At 41.0% G+C, this 25086-nt stretch overlaps 1 protein-coding gene across 2 annotated transcripts in view; it reads right to left on the minus strand.

Moving 5' to 3' along the window:
- Positions 1–25086, minus strand: part of ELMO1 (engulfment and cell motility 1) — a gene marked incomplete at both ends in the record, with an annotated part of 466567 nt that overhangs the window by 125823 nt on the left and 315658 nt on the right. The window lies entirely within an intron of this gene.

Here is a 25086-nt window from a genome sequence, read left to right on the forward strand (position 1 = left end):
CAACCACTGCGCCACCAGGGAGGCCCATCAATGATAAGTTTTTAAATTCATGTTTCCTCTATATTTTCTTTGATAAAATTGTCAATGGTTGTTAGTTACTTAATAGAAGTAGTTCTTGGATTTACTTATTGTTTCTATTATTTCTCTATTTTCTAGTTTATTATTGTTTATTATATCTTTCCTCTTGCCCCTTCTTCGCTCTTTTGTTATTGTTTTCTAACTTAGGTCCTTAGTTCATTTATTTTCATTCTTTCTATAAAAATAATGATTTTTAGGGCTATAAATATACCATTTGAGGACAGCTTTGGCTGTATCTTGTAAGTTTTGGCATGCCATGTTCTCACTGTCACCACTTTCTAAATAGCTTTTAATAGTAGCTTTTATTTCCTCTTTGACTCAATAGTTATTTAGAAGCCTGTTACTTTCAGAATTTATTAAGAACATTTGGCCATGTGACATTTTTTTTAAAAGTTGCATGGATACTTGAAAAGAAGGCATACATTCAGTGTAAGGTGCCAATTCAATATGTACCTACTGGTTGACAATTACATTTTAAAAATCAATATATTTTAAAATCTATATAATTTATTTGAAACATAATATAGTAATAATGCAATGATGTTTTATAACAGCTGTATTTTTGTCCATTATTTTTTCCTTAACTTTTCCTTTTTCTTTTGATGATACTGATATGTTGTGAATAAAGATTCAGGACATTTTATTATTTTAGTTTAAACATTTTATCTATGAAATGATTCTTTGTCCCATTTGATGATTTTAGGCTAATTTCTTCTTTGATGTCCATATTGCTATTCCTATTTTCTTTCTCTCCAACTTGTGTGCTATATTTTTCCTTCAAAATTTTTGTCTGTCATTTATTTAGGTGGTTATTTTGTGAGTAGAACATGGTTATATATTGTTTTTTAATCCAATTTAAGATTTTTATCTTTTCTCAGGAAGTTTAACTTAGTATGTATATGGCCAAGATGGGTGGCATTTGTCATCCTTTCATTTCCTCTCTAGCGCTATGCTTTAACTTGGTGCACATCAGAATCACCTGAGTAAGTTGTTGTTGGTGGTGGTGGGGTGTGTGTGTTGTTTTTAAACACACTTAATTAAGCCCCACTTGCAATTCTGGTTTATAAAGTTAAGGTGATCCAGGAGCTGGGTCTTTCAATTTTTAAAAGAATCAATAGGTGATTATAATGTGCACCAAGGAATGAGAACCACTGCTTTAAATATTTCCAAAACAAACTCAAAATTACATTTCTCCCATAATTAAATTCAAGAGTAAACACACTTTCCTATATTGATAATATTGTAAAAGGTTTTGACTTTTACTAATATTTTATTAAGATTTATATTTTTAAGAATTCACTTTGATGATTAAATTAAAATAAATATAAAAGTCAGTGTATACTTACAGCAAAAATAAGTACAGAAGAACATCATATTAAAAATAAAAGTCCTCTTCTGGGTTCCCCAATCTCATCCTCCAGCATTAACCATTCTTGACATTGTCTTATTCATTTTCCAGACTTTCCTTACATATATGCAAACACACACATACATTCATACACCTAACACACACACACAGACCCACATACACACACATACCAGGGATCATGCGCTGTGTATTGTCCTCCTACCTTCTTTGTTCACTGAGAAATGTTTCTTGGTCATTTTTCCTGTCAAATATAGTTCATTCTGTGTAATTAACTCATATTATCATAATTTATTTAGACAGATGCCACTTGGGTATCAGACACAATAACTTGGTTTAGGGAAGCCCACGCAAGTGTAGAGTGCAGTGCTCTCTACCATGGGACATTTTTCCAAACATACTAGTGACAGAATGGTGGCCTAGGACTGTCCTCTTGAAGCTCTCAATTTTGTTATTAACTAGATAATACTGTTCAATATGTTTACTATCTTGTAAGCTTTTCACTTTTTACTAAGATCCCTGAGAGCAAAGTCTAGACTGTGTTCTCTTTGGATTCCTCCCATTTACCAAACACAGCGCTAGGCACTTAGTATTCACTTGATAAATGTTTTGTTGAATCAATGAATATTGATGACAATGCAAAATGATCACACTACTCTTCTGAAATAAGAGCTAAACCATTTCTTATTTTCTGTTTTCTCAAATGCAAGAACAAAAACCAAAACCCAGTGACTTAGGTATGTGGTTGTTCAATGTCAGAGCTGGTCACTCCATCTAGAATCCCTTCACCAGAACTCTGCCTTGTGGAATCAGGAAGAAGCAGTGGTCACTCAGAAGAATACAGATGCACAGTGTAAGGCTGCCCATGTGATGAGTCGTCAAGGGAGAAGTCAACAGAGCTGAACACCAGGATGGCCACACCATTCCAGCTGTCACTACCAAGGAGATGGCCCCGCCCCACAGAGAAGCTCCCTGCAACTACTGAGGACTTGCTGGTGAGGCTGTCTGTGATTTTATAGTGTGAGAATAATTTCAACTCAAGGAAGCTTGAAAAGAAATTAGCTGCAGAGGTCTTCTTTAGCAAAGAATGAAAGGGCTAAAGATTTTGAGTTTCACCAAACACTATCTATGAGGATATGATTATTATCTACAAGTACTTAGCAAGCCTTAGCACCAAGATGAGGCATGAACTGTGTAAAGTGCCTTCTAGAGGTATGAGAAAGCCTTGGCAGGTAGTAGTAATTAAAATACATTGAGAAAAATTGCATTTTATCTGGGGATCTAGGAAAGTCTCTTTTATCTGTTACACAAGAGTCCCAAAGGATATGCTTAAATCATTTAAAATCAAACTGGGCCAGTTATTTGAGGACAGACATGAGAGAAGAAATAATTTTAAATGGGAGGGTGTTAGGAAGGGAGGAGATAGCTAGTTTAATTAGTCACATCTTCCCTATTGCTTTGAAGGGTTATAAACACCTCACTTTCAAATCTAGCTGAGAAAGACATCATCGAGATTCTAGTGACTCAGAAAAGCAATATCATCGAGAGATCTAAGTAAGCTTGGCATTTCTTACCCACCAAATTTACTTTAAAATGTGTTTGGTCAGCTGTGCTTGGCTTTTGTGACTAGCTGTATTTGTCCAAAGGCTAATTAGCTAGAAGGGTAAAAAGGTCAGTGAGCTAATCCATAATCTCAAGTGACTGATGAAATCTACCTGTCAACTGGTACCAGAGCAGATACTTTTTCTTTAAAGGATTAACAAAGCATGCTGGCTATTCTCAAATATTAGCCTTTCCAAGAATAAGATAGGATAAAACAAGAAAAGATGATCAGAGATTTTTTTCAAAACCCCCCTTCAAACATGTATATGGTAATTTCACAAATAAAACTTCTAGAATTCCAGAGGAACATGCGAGTAGTACTTGCTAGGTGATTCATGGGTCTGGGGTGGTCTTAGGCAAAAGTTGTTCTTCTGGTTCCCAGTAATGAACACTTCACTGTTGAGTACTTACTATGTGCCAAGCACTAAGAGTTTTACATGTTATTAACTCAGCTGGTTCTTACAACAACCTATCAAGGCAGGTACTATTATTCTTCTATTTAACAAGTGAGGCTATTTGGGCCCCAGGTCACATGGCTGGTAGGATTTAAAACCCAAAATCGCTGGCTCCAGAGTTTTTGATCTTAAATGCTCTGCTGAACTGCTCTAAGGAAAAGGAAGGAGACTAGAGGCCAGGGCTCAAGTCTTCCTGGTTCCAGTCCTCCATCCTTAGATGTACCCTGATAACGGCTTGTGTCTTCTCCCTGTGTCTTTTCACATTGTTTTCCCTCAATGCATGTCTTACCTCTGTACCCAAATTTCCCCTTTTTTTAGGGACACCAGCCTTCTTGGATTAGGGACCATTCTAATGACCTCATTTTAACTTGATTAGCTCTATAAAGACCCTGTCTCCACATAAGGTCACATTCTGAGGTGCTGATAGTTAAGACCAGCATATCTTTTTTGGAGGAGGACACAATTCAACCCCTAACATGTATCAAGGTTGCTAGGCAGGTTTAAACGTCCACTTGTCTGGTATACCCCATAGTCAGTGCAGCTGGAGCACAGCACAGGCTCCCATCAAGTCTACAGGTACATCCTGAAAAGCCCAGCCATCTACATTCTCAAAGGGCACTGCTGGCTGATAGAAGGGCCAATATAGGGATGCTTGAAGGATTTTATGATCTGTAGGACTGAGCCCAGATGTTTAAGAAATCACTCTTTGGCACTGTCCTATTAGAGTCCCACATTTCCAGCAGCTAGCCCTCGAGGTTGTGGGAGAACAGCTTGATTGAGGGGTGAGGTACACACTTGGGGCTCAATTCACCCCATGAGAAGGAAACAAGCTCCCATTCATCACAGGATGGCCTTGAACTATGGAAAGTCACATCCCTCATCCTGTCCTCTAGGGCAGAGGTCTCCTAACTTTCTATTTTTAAAAACCTACATACCCTCTTACACATTTTTAAATTGACTTTGAAATATTTTTATCAAAGTTAAAAAATAGTTGCAAAGAATGTAATTTTCAGTGTATTACAATATTGATATTTAAAAAATAAAATGGCTGCATCACTTTTTTTTTTTTTTGTGGTACGTGGGCCTCTCACTGTTGTGGCCTCTCCCGTTGTGGAGCACAGGCTCCGGACCCGCAGGCTCAGCAGCCATGGCTCACGGGCCTAGCCGCTCCGTGGCACGTGAGATCTTCCTGGACCGGGGCACGAACCCGTGTCCCCTGCATCGGCAGGTGGACTCTCAACCACTGTGCCACCAGGGAAGCCTGGTTGCATCACTTTTAAAAATGTATCCTTGGATATACATACAAGAGTGATTTGATACCCATAATTGCTCGTTTAAACATACATGAACAAACTCTTCTTAATAATTGGAAATTTTACATCCTCATTTTTCTCCTTTAATACAGGTCAGCAAACTTTTAATATAAAAGGCCAAATATTATTTTAGGCCTTCCAAGCAGTCTCTGTCATACCTAATCAACATTGCTGTTGTAGCATGAGAGCAGTCACAGACAATATATAGACAAATGGGCATTGCTGTATTCCAATCAAATTTCATTTACAAGAATAGGCCATGGGTTGGATTTGAGTCACTTTTGCCAACCTCTGTCCTAGAACTCAAATTCCCATCTGCTTCCCATTTCCCCCATTCTATCTTGATTCTACTCATATGGAATTTTATAATAGAATTTTATGCTAAAATGTCAGCTCTTAATCATGCTATCATACTTCTATGAAACATAAACATATATATATGTATATATATCACTTGGAAGTCATACACACACACACACACATGCCTGGGAGTCAGACAGACCTGGATTTGAATTGCACTCTGCCACTTACTAGATGGGTCATAAGCTAACTCTTCTACATCTCTGTTTCCTTATGTGTAAAAGGAGATATAAGGTCTTTTAACATTGCTCTTACCACTGTACTGAAACTATGTTAGGAAAAAGGACAGATACTGAGAATCAGCACCAGAAGTTCCCTGATTCCCTACTTCCATTCATCCTTTGAGTATATGGGGATGCACTTTTTGGTAAAAACTTGTATCCTGATAGACCATGGCATGTAGCAATTTAGAAATAATAGTTACACTAGAGGGCCTCCCTGGTGGCGCAGTGGTTGAGAGTCCGCCTGCCGATGCAGGGGATACGGGTTCGTACCCCGGTCTGGGAGGATCCCATATGCCACGGAGCAGCTGGGCCCGTGAGCCATGGCTGCTGAGCCTGCACATCCGGAGCCTGTGCTCCGCAACGGGAGAGGCCACAACAGTGAGAGGCCCGCGTACCACAAAAAAAAAAAAAAAAAAAAAAAAGTTACACTAGAAATATTTTTTAAAGGTTTGGGAAATTCCATCATAAGGACCTATGCATATGCAAAGTGCCTAGCACAGAGAGGGCACAATTCATATACCCACCAACAGTGTTTCTGACATTGCTCTGGCCTTGAAGCAAGTGACTGGGAGTGAGCTTATGAAGGACAATTAACCAGAGATGGGAGAGAGAGACAGATAACCACACACGGTTAGTGTGATTATTGCATAGTTACCTACAGTGCTCAGATTTTGGGCTAAGAGATTTTCCTATCCACTGCTATTTATACCTCTACCCAGGTGACATGGAATTGCCACAGTTCTCAATCACCATAATTGCATTCTTTGCCCTTTGATAATTCTAACAGTTCAGAAACCTTTGGTAAAGTGAAAAAAAGTTGGTTCATCCAAATTTCACCTTGTAAGTTGCTTTGCAAAACTAAGATAGTGTACAGTTTTTGAGTTTGCTCTTATAGTTCAGATTTTCTTCTGTGTTCATTTCCAACTCTGTGCCAGCAAGGCCGTAAAAGGAGGCTGGAAGGAAGCAAGGCAGAAGGTAAGGGCAGTTATTGGTCAATTTTTGAAAGTGGATATTTATTCTTTATGTAAATGGGCATGGAAATAAATGCATAAGTGAATGCATGAATGAATTAATGAATATATAAATAACTAGTCTGTTGGAAATTTTTCTTATCATAGCCTCTGTATTCTGGGCAGTTCCAACTTTGACACCAAAGATTGCATAAAAAAGTAAAGCTCTGTGCAGGTTAATTCATAGATCTTCAGAGATTATCTATGTTCATTGATAATACTAAGGCGTAGAACTTACACACAGTAGGCATTCAGCAAGTATTGGTTGTTGAATAAACTGAGAGAGCAAGGAAATGTGGTTATTGTCCCTTGTTAACAGAAATATATTAGCAAGTCAATTAATTTGTCTGAACCTCCCTTTCTCTGCCTGTAATAAGGTAACTGTATGCTGCTGCCCTCCTCTCCTTGCCCACGGGACCACTGAGCCCAGATGTAGAGCCCTGGGCAGCCACCACCAGTGCACCCAAGCTGTCACTAGATGGAATTTCTTTGCCGCCCCAGGACTCAGGTTTCCTCAAGATCTAGGATGTTATGGGATTTCAATAAATAGAGCACCATTGTTACAAAGGAAGAAATCACTTCTTCTCCTCTCTTGACAGAATATGTAATTCAGGGGGTGTGAAGTGCCTGGCTGGCGACAGTGGCGGTGGGTAGGGGAGGGGAAGAAAGCTATCAAGAAGTGGCTGAGAACGTGCAAATAGAAGAACCCAAAATATGAATGCTTTTCAAAGCTTTTATTGTGTTTTCAAGAAGAAGGACAGAGCTGGTGCTATATGGCTAAGGTTTGGCTATCCAGAAAGATTTACAGGCCATCTGCAGAGACCAAGAACATCTTGACTTACAAATGCAAAAGCCACCAATTATTTATGGCAGTTCACAGCCTCCCTGAATGCCACAGGCATCTGCCTAGAAGCACAATATTATGTGATCTTGACTGGCTTCCAGAGTCAGGAAGGTATACATCACCATCCTGGAGCTTCTGGTACTCTGCCTCCAGAAACATCTTCCCAATTATTCCTCCTCAAAAAACAAGGCTGAGTTGTTAGGAGATACTAGATTTGAAATAATAATAGTAGTACCTTATGTTACAATCCACAAAGCACATGGAACATGTTAATTCATTTGTCCTCTAGACATTTCCATATGTCAGTTTAGTGTAGATAATATCTATATTTTATCCATGAAGAAAAAAAATACTAAAGACTCGAGAGGTAACATGGAAAGACCTAAACCTTGCTAGTGGCTAAGCTGGGACTTCTACCTCAGGCTTCTGATTCTAAGTGAAATGTTCTCTTCTCTCTGGGTGGCCTCCAGTGCTAGCAGGAGTTGGGTAGTCTCTGAGGATTTAGAATGATTTGAGAGCAGACAGCATGCACCCTGGTTGTCCAATTAGAGAATCTTCCATAGCCAAAGAGCTGAGCTAGACATTCTATGAGATATGAAAAATACATGGCTTCTACCCAAGGAATGTAATCATATTATTTTCTCATTACATAGTGCATTATGGCATACTAATCATTCACATAGACATCACTCTAATTTTCATTTAACAACCCCGTGAGATATGTACCTTTACCTCCATTTTTACAGGTAAGGAAAACTAGGGTTCAGAGAGGTTCAGTAGTCATCTACACAGTGCTTGGGAAATTTAGGGTGGACAGGGATTGCCCATAAGGTGATCTTTGCAAATCTCGTTGGGTCTAATTTGCAAAGGCATTTGAACCTGGCTCACAGAATCTAGAATGGGGGCTTTGCCCCTTGACCTCCACCCCTCTCCAAAGCTGGAAGGGAATGGCCCTGCTATTACGATTGTGGGTACCAGAACGAGTGTCAACGGACAATACTAACCTAACACCTCCAGAACCTGAGTCTCAGATTAAAGCCTTAAATGTTGAGGAGTCTAGGTCTAGGTGCAGTACCAGTGTTGGTGGCTTTCAGACATTTCCTGCTTTGATATCACTCTTTGTAAATAATAAAGCTTCTGAAATGCAGATTTCACATTGCTGGCCCATTAGACATGAGTGGGTTCTACCTTACCTGCTGGGAGCTATGGACTGGCTGGCTCTAGTTAGAAATGATTTGCCCCAAGAGGCCCTGACTGCATGAAAGCCATTAGCTGATGGGTGCTTCATTCCAACTAGGCAAGTGGATGTTAGAATTGCCCCAGATGCTATCTCGAACGTTCAGCTAGAAGAATTCCAACCAAGTCAGAATGAAATTTTATTTCATTATGTTCCAGGTCTGGGAATGATGCCAGTGAACTGCTCTCCTTGACAGGTCTCTCATCACTTATAGCTCAAAGGAAGAGAAAAGTGAGCTCCCAAAGTGCAGGCTGCATCTCTCCTTGTCAGATGGCAACACCTCCATCGAACAGCTGAGCAAGGGGATGAGTAAAGAACTGTCATTCCCTTATCGCTGGAACCTTGCATACTGATGATAATTCCCTGTATGTTCCTTTCCAAAGTCTTGCACAAGGCACAGAGCTGAGGAAAGGACCTAAGAGAGGGATGAAAGAATCATTTCCAGCTGTAAGCCAATTCTGATCACTTGTCAGTGGCTGGCTTAGAGCAGTGTTAAGAAGGATCCCAAGGCTCTATCTGGGTATAGTGGGAAAGACTGCTATGATCAATGGAGCATGGGCCATGGAGGATAGATTATTTCGAAGCTTGACATATACAAGACTTTGGAAGTCACCAAGTCTAAACTACTCTTTACCCATGTGAAGATGCTGAGGAGCATAAGGGTTAAGTGACTTGTAAAATTTCATTCTTAAACTAGAGACAACAATCCAAGACTACTGTTCTGTCATCTATGCAAATACTTTTCCAGTTCTGTATTTCTAGAAATATCACAGATTGTTTGAAATAAGCTAGAAAATTAGGGAACTTCAAAATCCTGTGATAATGCAAAGACAATTATTGTAATGATAATTTTACTTATGTAACATACAGCTAGTTCCTAGTGTCTCTGCAATCACTGAAATCCCACAGCACTTCCTTCTGCTCATGATTGATTGAGTGTATTAGCTGTTGGCTTGGCCAAATATCAGCAGATTCACAAAACAAGTCATCTTGCTCTTAAGATTCAACCCTGTCTATGGTTTAATCTACTTGGTTTGCCACTGTTGCCTCAGAAAAAAAGATTAAGTCATGCCATGAAAAGAAAGAAGTTGCAAAGGATCCACACAATTTAATCCAATGAACATTTGTTGAGTGCTAAACTGCACAAGGCCTTCTCCTTGGCAATTCTGTCCAACATGCTAGAAATGGATAGAGTTGGACCAGAAGGCATCCCTGATACTAGGGATGGTATTGAACTCTATGGATATTTTTCCTTTCTCAATGTTTTGTGTTATTTCTAAAAGAGCTCTTTATGAATGGAAGGTTTAAGAGCACCAAACTTGGAGTGAGCTTTATCCTTCCACTTGCAGATTTGGCTGAAATTGCAGGTCATCTTTAGGAGGCTGGGATTGGATGCCTCTAAGAAGGCTTTGCAGCATGTTATTAAAGAGGTTGATTCTGTTTTCACGGTTGCTTTTATACTAAAAAAAGAAAACTTTAGATAAGGATGTTATCTGATGTTGAAGGTAAAGATTTTAAGACCAAATTAATTGGAAGAACTGTGCAGTCAATAATCTCTAGTTAAATAAAATTTGTAGAATTGAATAAGATGACATCAATTAAATCATCCCTTAGCCTCAATTTATACTTGTCTTCATAAAGAATTAACTGTTTGCAGTAGATTTACCTTCTTATTCTGGTTTGCTTAGCTTATTATTAAAATGAAACCCACGTTCCCTGAGCATACTGAGTTGAAGGAGGTAGTTCCAAAGCACAGAAAGTGGCAAGGCCAAGATATCTGAGGACTGAGAAATGCCACAGATGGTGTGTTGACTTTCTGTAATGGGAAATGGCACACCTTTTAATTCCTCCATGTGAAACAGTGCAATGGAGAAACCAAGATTTAGCCACATGCTGGGTTTGACACATGCAATAGTTAAAGGCAAAGGTAAACACATCTGTGAATACTAGTGTTCTATTTCTCTCTTTGTTACCAGGGCAAGTCTGCCAGGTATCTAATGGAGATAAAAGAGAGGAAGGTGCCATGGAGTGATGAGGAAGTGAGGAAAGTAACTGGCCTAGTTTAAGAGTAGAGTTAGGGTCCAGAACTGCACTGTCTGGTAGAGTAGCCACTAACCATACATGGCCATGGGAACCTTGAAACATGTGGTTAGCGTGACTGTGCAATTAAGTTTTTTTGTTTGTTCTGCTTTTTTGTTTGTTTTTGAAGTTTTAAATTTTATTTAATTTTAGCTAATTTAAGTTTTTAAATTGATACTTCAGTTATTGGAAAACTTTTAAAGAACAATTTCTGTTCCTGAATCTACTTTTGTAACTGTAAATCTTGTGAAATCTAAATATAGATTTCCTGTGAAAATTCTGTATCCAAATTGTGTTGTGCTGTAAGTGTAAAATATATATCAGATTTCAAAGAATTAACATGAAAAACTGAATATAAATATTTTGTTAATAATTTCATAGCTGCATATTGAAAGGATAATATTTTGGACATACTAGGTTAAATAATATATATTATTAAAATGAATAGATCTGGGGGTTTTGTTTTTGTTTTACTTTTTTAATGTGACTACTAAAAAAATTGAAATTACATACATAATTTTCATTATATTCCCACTGGACAGTGCTGGTCTAGAAAGAGATCTGCCATATTGTCCCTGTAGGACTTTATTTATTGAACAGTTATTTAAATTGTCTTCTACACATATGCATAACTGGTGTAGTAATAGAAACTACATAACATTAGGCATGCATAACAAATAACCCATGTTTTTAAAAGCTGCTACTAAGACCCCTACTGATTCCTTTTCCATATAGCAGTGTGGGCTGGCTTATATGCTCTGGTCTTTCATTTCTTTACATGTCAATTTGGAAATTTTGAGATCAATAGTTTTTCTTTTTCCTTCTAGTAGCCTAACCTTCCCTTTCATTTTTCATTAGTAAGTCTTCAGTGGGGATTGCCAGTTTATAAAACAGACAGAAATGGAGATGCTCTGGTTAAAGTGGGAGTTGAAGACCTACCACCCTCAACCACATAACCCCTGTCCCCTCAATGACCCCAACTCTGGGGGGCATATTTTGAAATCTATGTCACTTGATTTCCAGGCCTAACCTGAGTCTTCAGTTGCTCCATCTTTTTATGTCCGCTATTACTACCTGGAATCTCTTTCTGAGCTGGGATCCTCACTCCTGTTTACAAGGTCTTCAGAAAGCGCGGTAGCCCTGGTACTTCCCACAGCCATTGCGAGACATGAAACCCCCTAACTGGCTGCCCTGTTGTTCTGGTCTGTCATGACCCTCACCATTGCTATGGCAACTGCAAACCATTCCCGGCAAATGCAAGCAAAGGGCAGCCATGAAACTGGCGACCTTCCACCTCTTACAGATGGCCCAGGAGGAGCTGGTCTCATATAGAAACTGACCCAGTTCACACCAGTCAAATAAACACTCTGCAGAATAAGGTGGCACGTCACAGAGGAACACAAGGGGGCGAACAAATGCAACACTTTGGTGACAGGTTTTTACTTAGTTCAAAATTTTTTTCTTAAATGGCATTATTAATAATTCAACCAACCACCCCAAAGTGCCTTTCTAATTTGACTTTAATTATTGCAATGACTGTTTTCGCTCAACGCCCTGTGGCTTGACTCCACTAGTCAGACTGATAGCCTAGGAGACCTCCTTCTCTACCCACTCGGACTCCACCCATCCATGAATGCAGCAAACAAGTAGATCAACTGTGTGAGCACACCAAGCACTTGCCAGCTTCTAGCCGGATAAACATAAACAAGTTCTTTAAATTTTTGGTGACTCCATTTCCTCATCTAGGAAATGAGGAGTACAAGTAGTGCTGTTGGGCTGTTATAAAGATTCAGTGAGTTATTACATCTACATAAAATGTATTGAACAGTGCCTGGCACACAGCTAATGCTCGAGGCAGGTTAGCTATTCCTGTTGTGATTGATTTTATTTCAACTGCTGGGAGAACTGAGGAATCCTATGATTCCAGCTCTCAGTGCTGAATTTCAGGGATTAGATTCAATGTATTTATATTCACTTTGACTTATACTGGGAAACTCTGATGGTCACTTGAAAATCTAAGGGAATTCACTTTTCTTTGTCTTTACATTTATCTTTCTAATATGTCCCACATCTTACAAATGCCAGGAAGAGGCAGTGGGAAGAAGCCTTCTATCCCAGGAGCAAATGGAACAGTTACAAGCATGCAGTTAATTCTGGTCCCTGAAAAAGCATTTTCATTTCAAGTCCCATAACTCCAGCTTCACCAACCCTCCAAGCTCAGGAGTGAGAAAACCACCGTGATCTAGAATCATTTCCAAAACTTCTTAATTCGGACTTTAAGTGAGAATGCCCAGGACCTCATTCAGGTACTGAAGCCACTGCTTAAACCAGCAGCTAAATAAGATAGGGCTGTGGCTGTATTCAGTGGACTCGTTTGCAAAAAGGAGATAATGAACTGGAGAGTACAATAAATTCTTGGCTAGTCACGCAGGGCAGAGATCTTACTTGACCCTGAAATGGACTGTCACTAAAGTATTATGTGATTAGGCATAAATGTATTTTCTTAAGGCCAGGGGAGAGTTTCATAGCTTTCAAATTCTTAGACTTCCATGATCCAAAAATAGGCTAATTAACTACTCTTAATTTTTTTTTTTTTTTTTTTTTACATTCTGACTGCTTCCATAAAAGGCTGTTTCTTCTCTCATTCTTGCCAACAGGTGCCAGCACTTCACTCATGTCAAGTGACACTAGTGGGGGAGAGAAGAGACCAAAAGAGGATGGAGGGTCGTTCTAATGAGATGACTGTCACTTAATGCACAGCCACTAGAAAACAGACTTCCTCCAAATTGTGCCTGTATTGAGGTGTACTGAGGAGTGGGATGCAGCAGGGAGAGATGCTCACGCTCGCCTCCCATCAAGTGGAATTCTCAATCCAGCACACCATCTTGAGCTTCTTGGGATCACAGGACAGCCTACATTCTAGAGAGGTTTCAGCTAACAAACAGGACACTGACTTGGTCTGGCCAGGTCTCCCCTGTGTTGTGTGAAGTCACCCGGAGTTGGGAAACTCTTCCTCTCCTCCGGAGAGTCAACCCCGTCTCTTTACTGGTCACAGAAGTGAAAGGTCTCTCCTAAATACCCAATCGCCCTCCCCTGCTTTCGAGTCTTCCACAGGCAAAACATTCCTAGCTCTTTTGTTTCTTTACCCGTTCATCACAGAGCTCATTTAGGACACAGCAATTTCCATTGTAGAGCCATGTGAAGACCCACAACACTAATCTGTCAATAGGACACTGTTTTAAAGGATAAGCCAGTAAGATTTCCCATATATGACTCTTTCACGTGCATACATTTATGAACCAGATGATAATTATTTTTTTCTCTATTCTCTCTGTTATTTGAACCCAAGTGGACTGTAAATAGAAGACATCAAGTGTGCTGTCAGCCTCCCCGGCACATAACATAGGAAATCACAAAATCAGCAGACAGAGACGCTGGGGAGAGAGAGGTTCTTAGGCAGAGCTTAAGTTCAGCCGCCACTCTCTGCACCCAAACCAAAAGCAATGCCTCTCCTCTTCACGTTTGGAAGGATTATAGTTCCTCTAAAATCCTACATTTGAGTGTAGTGCTTGAGTTCTGTCTTGCCACATATATTTTTAAGGTTGCGGCCGGAAGGGTCCCTAAAGGAAAAGAGTTTTTCTCCTTTCACCCGCTGCCCCCCCACTGCCTGTGTACAGCACTGCTTTCTTATTCTTCCTTCTTCCACCCAACAAAATTGAAAATTTCATCACCAGTGTCAGAAAATTAAACCCTAGGGAGCAGAACAATAGCCCAGAGCATCCCTTCCCTGGCAAAGAGCCAATCCTTGAATACAACTTTGCAAACCCTCTCTGGTTTAAAAGGATGCAAAACAGAGTCATTTAGAAGCATGGTTTTTGACAGCTAGAATCTCTCTGACTGTACTCTAACTCTTTCTGCAAATAATTTTTTAAAAAGAGAGAGAACATATTTCAATTTGGAGACTGGTTTCACGAAAGAAGAAAGGGACACGACCTAGCTCAGTTGCACAGTTCCCCAGCAGAGAACGGCAGCACACCCGGAAGAGATGCTTCTTTCTGTGGCTGAGGGTCTGAAGAAGTGTTTGACAGACGATTGTAATAACATCTCCCTTCACAATGCAAACACCAGCAACACAATCAAGCAGCTCACAGCTCAGCTCCGTTGCTGCACCTTTCTCTCTCTTCCCAGCAATGCACAGGGTTGACTCTTATAAATTTAGTTTTAAAGGCATCTTCTTTTGAAATGGATCAGTGCCCAGGGAGATAATGCAAAACTCCACTCCTCACACTGATCCTGAGTAGACAAACCAATGTCCCAGTATAATACACAGTCAACTACAAATCCGATCATACCCAGGCAATGCATGCAGCCTTTGGAATACAGACATTCACACATCACGGGAACCCTAGAATGCTTGTTCTTCCATGTGCTTGTTCCAATTCACAGTTTTCTCAGCAGACAATAGGACAAAGCTACATTTTAGCTCAGGCTGCTAATACCAGCAGACAGATGTGTACGATTGAGGTTTACTCACCAAGCTCCTGTAAGTCCATCTTTCCCAACTACAAATACTGCTTCTAAGCTGCTGTTGCCACCAAATGACTTAAAGTCGACCCCCAGAAGAACAATGTGCTGGAATATCAGATGGTTCCTGAGTAAGCTTATTCACGAAACAGGTTTCCAGTTGAGCCATGTGAATGGAGACCCGCTGCACACCTTTGAATGGTATACACTTCAAGTCCAGAAGAATAAGCATGTAGCTTTGCTTATGTTTATGGAGCTGGAGCCCAGGGGTGCTCTGATTGGCAGGAATCGCAGAAAGATCAGCCAATCAAAGGGAGCCTCCATTTCAGGGAAACTCCTGCTCGTTTATTTAGCATCTTCAGAGATCACTGGCTTTTCTAGGAAGAGCTTTTCTCTTATAGTATCATAAGAGAAAACAATAACTTCATTTAATTTTAGTGCCCTATGCTCTTTCATCAGTAAAGAGACAGCTCCTTTTCTTGGTACTACTCAATACTCTCCCCTTATAAGGAACTAAAAACAAAAGAAAAAGAGGAAGAAGAAGAAAAAGAAGAAAGAGCTGGTGGTGGGCTGGAGATGGTTCATATTCATCAGCCTCCACCTTGTTGGGAGAAAGGAGGGGGGAGCTCCCGGGCTCAATAATGACTGATTCTGTTGCCATGGAAACAGACTGGCTGCAGCGAGTTGGATTCATGTAGAACATCTGCTGCCAGACCCATAATCAACTGCAATCTCATCTCTCCTCCCTACTTTTATTTGATTGTGAGTTTGCTTTCTCCCGCCTCTTCTTCACATACAGTTTTTGTCCAGAAATGTCATGTAACAGCCTCACTCTGTACACACAGCACACGCATGCCAGGGGTGCTCACATACCCATAAATGCCTTCATGCGAGAGTGAATCCCAGCAGGGTTCCCACGGGAGGATCCATTCTCTGATTCCTACTCGGGACGTAAACAAACACACACAGCCCCTCCTGTGCCTCCACCTCTAATTAAAATTTACTGTAAGTTACCTAAAGAATTAGTGGAGTAGCTTTTAAAATATTTGTCATCTAACAGCCCTAAAAGCCCTCAAATAGAAGTTTGCAGTGGCATTTCTCGGAGGGCACTGCGGCGATTCCTAGCAGACCTTTGGAATAAAGCGACTAAACCGGGTGCTTGCGGAAGAAAGCTTGCACAAAGCATTTAGGCTCAGCTTCTTCTCTGTATTAGCACCTCACCAAAGCACCTGAATGCTGGAGAATCCCCCTGGGGATTTCCTCAGCCCATTTACATCCCCTCTGACTCCTCCCCTGCTTGCTCCAAATTCTTCTGGTTGCATGACCAGAGTTATGTCACACTTTGGATATGCTGCTACATTTCTCTTGAACAACAGGGGCCGCCACTGAGCAACAAACGGCTGCTTGGCCTGGTCAAACCCAGGACGGGGATCAGATGGTGGTAATCTCCCACATGGGTCTGTGGGAGGTCCTCAATTCTACAGAAACTGACTGAAAATGGCAAGTGTCAAAGAAGGCTATGATTCTGGCTTAAGTCTGAGAGAAAGGAATTATTCTCTGTCCCATCATAATGAATCTCAAGGAGAACATTTTCTTTCTTAATGGTCTCTGCAAGTCTGGTGCCCTCAAACTATCAAGGACACAGACCAGGGCTTCCCTGGTGGTGCAGTGGTTAAGAATCCACCTGCCGATGCAGGGGACACGGGTTGGAGCCCTGGTCCGGGGGGATCCCACATGCCGTGGAGCAACTAAACCCGTGTGCCACAACTACTGAGCCTGCACTCTAGAGCCAGTGAGCCACAACTACTGAGCTCGTGTGCCACAACTACTGAAGCCCATGTGCCTAGAGCCCATGCTCCACAACAAGAGAAGCCACCGCAATGAGAAGCCCACACACCGCACCGAAGAGTAGCCTCCGCTCACCGCAACTAGAGAAAGCCCACGTGCAGCAATGAGGACCCAACACAGCCAAAAATAAATACATAAAACCAGACACAGACCAGGCTTCCGAGCGAGCTGAGGCTAGCTCTTTGCCTGTCTCTGGCCCTTGGAGGCAAAGTGAGCTATTCTTTACCACACACCCAGTGTCTAATAAGCAACAGTAGCCCTGGACCTCCTTTATTCCCAAATGACTCTTGCTCCAAACCATGTCTCCAAGTGCTCAGTTCTGGCCCAGTGGTCTTGATGTTGTATTTGCCCTCTCCAAAATCTGAGTCGTGGCTTTCCATTTTGTCTCTTTGTGCCACTGTGAGCTTGGGAAGGAATTCTCACCCCAGCTCTGCCTTCCAGGGACCCAGCAGTCTTTCTCAGCTCTGTCCAGACTACCTCCATGCTCCAGGGGCATGGATATCTCAGGTCTCCTCTACCACCTTTCTGGAAACTTTCTAACCTCGCCTGCCTACCTTCCTCTGCCATGGGGCCACCTACCCTTTGCCCTCTCACCCTCCTGAGACTGTCCAAATTGCCAATGCTTTTATGCAGAAACATATCATTCCAACCAGGTCTTCCCTGGTTGGAAATTTAATGAAAATTTAATCATTTGTTTAACAAATATTTAGTGAGTGTTTATGTGCCAAAAAAACCAAAAAACAAAAACTGTGCTGGTGACAAAACAAACTGGCAGCAAAATGACCCTAGCAGAGGACACAAAAAGTATTAAAATGTAACTTTCATATGGGGGATGAAGGAGAGCTATGTGCTATGAGCACAAATAATAAAAGAGACTGAATTTAGTGAGGTAAAGAAGAATATCTTGGAGGAACTGATATTTGAGCTAAGATCTAAAGAAGAGTAAAAGTTAATGAATTGAAAATGAGGGGAACAGTATCTCAGACATAAGGAATAATACACGCAAAGGGCCTGCCTAGATGTGCACTGCCTACAAGGGAGGGTGACATCTTTGAAAACCTGGAAGAAGCCAAACGTGGCTGATCAGAGTGAGAATGATTAAAAGGATGGTGTGAGATAAGCTTGGACAGCAAGCAGAGGCCAGACCTGCAGGGTCCCAGAAATCATGTTCAGGAGTTTGGTTTTTATCCTGTAAGCAATGACAAGCCACTGAAGTACTTCACTAAATGACTCCCTGCCCTCACGCCCCAAACACACTTACATAACTCAATATATTCCCCAGATACTCTCGGCAACAAGTTAACAGCATATCAACCTGATTGAAACAGTCAGTTTCAAGGCATCCATAACACGTTGGACTGATCTAGCTAACATCTATGAAGCAGTTAATAGTCCAGGTAGCACTTGATCTGGATTAACCAATTTAAGCCTCACAACAACCCTATGAGGTATTATTATTATCCCTATAATAACCATGAGGAAATGGAAGCATAAGGAAGTAAAGTAACTTGACCACGGTCACGAAGATAAAAAGCGGCAGAGCTGGGATGTGAACAAAAAGATTCTAGCTCCAGTTTCTTTAAGTGTGATGTACAGGGACCACCCGGATCAGAATCACTTGGACTTCTCAACAAAATGCAGGTTGCTGGGATCCCATTGCATCCCTCCTAACCCACAATGTCAGGAGTGGAGCTGAGGAACATTTTCCCAAGCTCTCCAGGGGATTCTTATATACACCACAGCTTGAGAATCACTGCTAAGACAGGTTTAAATAAAGGAAAAAAAGACTAATCCTAAATTAATTTTTAATGTATAAAATGGAGAAGGGCATTTTTTTTTGAGAATGGGGGCATCTCACTACTCCAGGCCACCCCAAAGCACCCATTTACATCAGAACAAGGTAACGTTCCTTTGACTGACTACCAATTTTAGAGTTGAGGGTGGGTACGGTAGCACAGTTTGGGCTCAGTAGCTATGCTGGTGAGCAGGTATGTGAAGAAAGAACACGTGAGCTCCTGAAGACCAGATTCACCAGGTGGTGAGAGATGCTATCAGACCTGCCAGCAAGAAGACAGGTAGATCACATACTAGCGTGAACAATCACATATTATCTTTGGGTAATTTTTTTCTAGAAAATTCATTTTTAAGACAAAATTGCAAGGAAGACAGAGAATACTTTTTGGCCTTCAGTCTGACCCACTCCCCTCCTCTACTCAAAAGCTAGCAAGCAGGAATTTTGGTTCACCTAGCTAGTCATGGTTTTAGTTTTGGAAAATAAGCAACTTCATCTACATTTCCAGAGGGGTCACTTCATACAGAATAGTTACAGAGTCTTTGGAAAATCTTCCCAAAATTTTTCCCATGGAAACTTGTCTCGTAGTTTTGTTACTGAGATCACAGACTGGGTGAGTTAACTTGGCCATTATTGGGTATTCTTCCCCTTCTAGGCTATGTAATGAAATGAGCATATACAAGCTTAGAGAGCTGTTGATGGATGCAAACTGTTATATAGAGAATGGATAAACAACAAGGTCCTACTGTATAGCACAGGGAACTATATTCAATATCCTGTTCTAAACCATAATGGAAAAGAATATGAAAAAGAATACATATGTATAACTGGATCACTTTGCTGCACAGCAGAAATTAACACAACATTGTAAATCAACTCTACTTCAATTAAAAAAAAGAGGGCTGCTGCTGGACCTCAAAAAACAGGGAAACCTGGATTTTATCAGCTTGATATTTGAATTTCTGCTTGTCAAGTCCCGAAGAACTGGTATGAAACATACATTTAATGGACTTGCATGCTGGAGGCTCAAAATGTATTGTTGGTAGTGTATCATCAAGCTTCCGAACACATTCAGATTTATTATGGTTGTCTACAGACAGGAGAAGGGAATCACAGCATCAAATACCTGGAAAATTCAGGGAGAAGTAATCATGCTGGGGCATCTGAATAAAATCAGAAGAAATCTCTTTCCATTTCACCTACACATTACAGCCTGTACTCTCTGCTCCGTTCCAGGTAGGCACTGCTGGTACCATTTATCCAGCATTTTCTTAGGGAAAGATTCAAGCTAATTAAGTTCTATTCTTTTTCCTAAACATGGTTTATTAAATGTGTTATTACCAAATTTGATGTAAGTCATATAACTCTGTAATGCTTTAAAAATAAATATACAACTCAAGAAAGAATTACATTAGGGGACAATATATTTTGGGATCAGAAAATAGTGACTACTGTGGGGTGATTTCTAAATTTGCTGTCTGCATTTTCCTTAGTCTACCTACAGGTTTTAACTAAAATGAGCATCATTTATATTGGGCATTTGAAAGAGAGCTGAAGAAGATTCTACTCACTGAGTTATAAAGAGGTGGCACTAATAGCAACTCCTTCTATTTGCCAACTCTTGGTCCCAAAGAGATTACTTCCACAAACTGGGCATCCGTTTCATCAGGATTCATGTTCATTGCTGGCAATGAATGTGATGGCAATGACCTCCTTAATTCATGACATGGCCGCTGAGTCCCATTTTTGTTTGGTTGATTCATTCTTAAGAGGGAGGGAGGTCATTAGGGTCAAATTGAGCTACAAGTAAACTTCGAACAAGTAGGGTGCATAATGCACAAGGCTCACCTCCAACTACATCTTAGCCTTTTTTTTTTTTTTTTTTTCGTGGTACTTGGGCCTCTCACTGTTGTGGCCTCTCCCGTTGTGGAGCACAGGCTCCAGACGCTCAGGCTCAGCGGCCATGGCTCACGGGCCCAGCCGCTCCGTGGCATGTGGGATCCTTCCGGACCGGGGCACGAACCCGTGTCCCCTGCATTGGCAGGCAGACTCTCAACCACTGCGCCACCAGGGAAGCCCCATCTTAGCCTTCTTAAGGCACCCCCCTCTCCCTACTGTGAGAACACCCACACACTGACTTCAATTCTACCCTGCCTAACAGAAACAGTCCCAGTACAGACTGAACCAGACCATATTCCCCAAGCGTGTGAGGTCAGAAGTAAGCACTCTGTCCTAATAGGTCAGAAGTGTAATTACTGTTGGTCCGTTCTGTAGCTTTATTTCATTCAAGAGATATTGAGAGATGTTTCTCTAGTTGGTTGGGCTGGCCAGTATATAGTTAGCTCTGATTTTTTTACATGGTGTATTTTAAAATGAAAACATATGCAAAACCTCAACTAAACATGGTCTGGATAACTTTTACATATCTTTTTACCCCCAAGGGGAGATGATAATCATAATAACATTCCATAGACAAATCCCCATACACAGACAGCCACTTCTCTTTTTCTCATCTTTATGATGAGGTGATCATAAGCAGAGCTGACAAAGCCTGTTATAATGTCTGTATCTTTAGGTCCCAGGACGCTAAGCTCTATGTGACGTAGCCTCAACATCCATGGAAAGATGAGAGAAATAATAGCGAATGCATATGCAGAACCTACAATCGGCCAATATCATAATAATGCCTGTTTTCCAAAAAGGGTATTAAGATCCGTGACATTTAAGTAGAATGTCTACAGTCGCCATCCAGTAAATGGCAGACTCAGGATTCAAAGTCAGGTGTCTGTCTGTGAAGCACCATGAGCAGTATACTGCACCATGCCTCAGGCCTCCCATAAGTAAGGAGTCTAGAGCAGGTGAGACAGTCGCACTAGCATCCTAAGACTGCGTTATGTTTTGTAACTCACATTATGAGGCATTAGTATGAAGAAGTTTATGTCCCTGAACTTTGCTATTTTTGTATTGCCCTTAAAAATGCCTAAAATATAAGCAAAACCTACAAACACTGAAATAAAACCAGATCCACGAAATGCAAACCCATCTATAAACAAGTCTCCAACCCATGCATTTCTTCTTTCCTCTTCCAGAGTACAGACCTCTGATAGGTGGTGGCCATGATTTGCACTCATAAGGTTGGAGAGTCAAGGTCTAGAAGTCCTTGGGGTGTGAAGGACTTGACCAAATAGAATGAGCTGACCTGAGAAGACCGTGGGGGCCAGAAGAGCAAGGCCTAATATGATGCATCTCTTCTAATACTGACTGCCTTTAAAGGAATAGTTGGTGAATTCTGAAAGCTTATGGTCTTGCCAGCTCAAATTTTTTAAGTACACTATGGAAGCGCATTCCAGAATTGCAGGGTGATGAAAACTCATGCCAAAAGGAAAAATGAAAATGCCAAAATCCTCAGCTCAGCCTTGCCAAGCATGTCCACTGGCAATATGGTGGCAAAAAGCTACTGGGCCAATGGTAGGTTACTCTTTAGACGATGCAAAATGGGAAACAGCTTCTTCACCACTAGGAAAAGGGATGCTTCTGGGCTGTCATCACATTCTTCTTGATTTTCAGATCTAATGCATAAGTAAACCTCTCTCAATTCTGAAAAACATAGAATTTCACATGCAAATAATTCTATCTTTTGAGAAAAAATTTAGTTTCTGATATTCTCAATAAAAGGACCAATTTCACTGCAGTCGGTAGAGATTAAATCTATTGTTTAATCAAATGGTTGACATTTGACGCCCTCACTTTCTCTGCTCTTTCTGCTCACAGATTCACAGATAAACTATGTGTCCTGGTCTCCTGTTATAACAGGGATTACACTGCAGCGGAACAGGGTAAGCCAGGGATGAAGGGGAAGGACAGAGGGTTTGCTGGGCAAGAGGGAAGCCAAGAAGACCAAGAAGGTAAGTAGATGCGGTTTATTCAGGCAAGGAGGGAGGAAGAGGAAGGCACTAGAGATTTAGTCTGTCAGATTTCAGGAGGTCATGATCTGATGTGGAAGAGGATGGGCAAAGCAAAAGAGTCTGAGGGCTTGGAAGAAGGTCCAAAAGGTCTGTACAGAGCCAGGTATGAAACCACAAGGTGAGGACACCCACAGGACCAAGGGGGGGTCACCGTATGAAATTCTAGGCTGAGTTCTGTTTGAACTCAGTTATTTTACTTTGTCCCTTGATAAAGAAGCTGGCTTTGTCAGAAGCCAGTCGCGTCACAACCATGTGCCCAGTGCTTCAATATCAGCAATAACCCAGCGCTTCTCTAGAAAAACCAACTCAGAGTGTGAACACTCATGGCAAACCGGCATTGCCACCACAAGGACAGGCTTATTTTTAATCTCAGTCCTTCAATATCATCAGCTTGTCAGAGCCAGATTGCTTGCAAACTGTTCTCTATTCTACTTCCAATTAAAGAAAGCTTTTTAATGTGAACCATGACCCCTAGGCAAATGATATTAACAGGTTATTCCCAACTCTCACAAAGAATGAGCTTTGCAACCTAATTTGTGCAGCAATTAAATTCAGACCAAAGTATAATTTTATTTTATTGATCAGTACTGGCCTTCATTTTTAAAGGCAGTAATTGCAGGAAAGAGTTAATTTGATAATATAAATAAAAATTGGACCCAAAGGGCGATACTCAATCCATTTTAAATGCAAAAATGCTCTCCCTCCAAGTCATCCCACGGCAAATATGAAACATGATTTAAAATGCATTGCCCATAATTCTCTTAATGCAGTGACAAGCATGAGAATTGTGAAGCAAATATTTCAAATAATGACATATGTTCAACCATGAATAAGTGCTCTTGTTTATATTTTGGGGGAATCTATTGTGTGTCAGACATCTCAGTTGTTCTGTACATACACTGAAAAAATACCTTTCACCAAAAAAGTCCAGTTTTTAAGTAAGGAATTTGGGCATCCAACTCATTCAACTAATGTTTAGGAAGTACTGATAATGTGCTTTCACATGTTTCTTCATGTTTTTTCTTTCAAGTCTTGGGAACCCAAGAATACAACCTTAAAATCTTGAAAGCAAGAGAGCTCCATTTATTAAGTTTTCTCTTGATGTATTCATTCTATTTCATGTCTTTTCCCAGTCAGTTCTCTTCTGCTCACCTGGTAAGCTTCTATTCATACATTAAAACCCTCCTAAGCAGAGTCCTTCTCCTATATAATCCCTCCTTTGAATTACTTTCATACAACGTATGGGCTTTTGCTGTTGCACGTCATGTTATTTTGTAATTATCTCTTTCCAGGGCTATGCCCAATGCTGTGAACTCCTTAGAGTCAGATTTATTCACACAACACTAGGAATACCATCTCTACATGTCTCTGATACCTTAGCCAAAAATACAAAATCTTTTTGCAAACCTTTACACTTAGGGAAGTGATAAAATGCTTCTGAGTACTTCTCTGTCATTCTACCCAACATCATGGATAAAGTTATGAGATAAGTATATCTTTGAAAACATCTCAGTGACTCATCTCATGTTTTCTCCCATTCCTCCCTCCTCCCACTTCTGCATCCCCAGCCTCAGAGGGAAGAGGGTGCACTGGAAAGCAGCTGGAAACCTCCCCTTCGCAAACCCATTTTATAAGCAGCCCAGGTGCTGGGACCCGCTCTGTCTGTGATCTGGCTCACTTTTTCAAGGATGTAACATCTGCTCAGAACTTTTTTCCAGTTAATGAGTCTTCCTCAAATGGAGCCTCAGAGGGTTTTGATCTTAGTACCTACCAATCAACTTCAGGTTGAAGATGCAGGGCACTGGCTCAGCTGGCACAGCTGGCTCAACCCCATGCTTTATTTTAAGGAAGACTAAACAAACGTAGCCTGAGTGTATAATGTGGAGTGTTGAGGTCAAAGAATTCCCTCTGGACCTGTACCACTTAACAGACTACAACTGGAGCTTAGTGACAGTTCTGTACCCCCATACTTCAAAGTTGTCTTTTAAAATATGGCTGTAAGGGGCTTCCCTGGTGGTGCAGTGGTTGAGAGGCCGCCTGCCGATGTAGGGGACACGGGTTCGTGCCCCGGTCCGGGAAGATCCCACATGCCACAGAGCGGCTGGGCCCGTGAGCCATGGCCGCTGAGCCTGCATGTCTGGAGCCTGTGCTCCGCAACGGGAGAGGCCACAACAGTGAGAAGCCCGCAAAAAAAATATATATATATATGACTGTAAGAACATACATGCTCAGTAGAGAACACGCTTAACATTATAAACTTAATAAAAGAGAAAAAAATTATAGTTAAGCACACCGTGAAGAAGAAACCATTGTTAAAATCATTCAAATTTAATGTTAAAAGCTTTTTCGTTTGTAGTTTTACTTGGTTAAGATATAATGTTTCATCCTG

The sequence above is a fragment of the Hyperoodon ampullatus genome, assembly GCF_949752795.1.
Source record: "Hyperoodon ampullatus genome assembly, chromosome: 9".
NCBI classification, from domain to species: Eukaryota; Metazoa; Chordata; class Mammalia; order Artiodactyla; family Ziphiidae; genus Hyperoodon; species Hyperoodon ampullatus.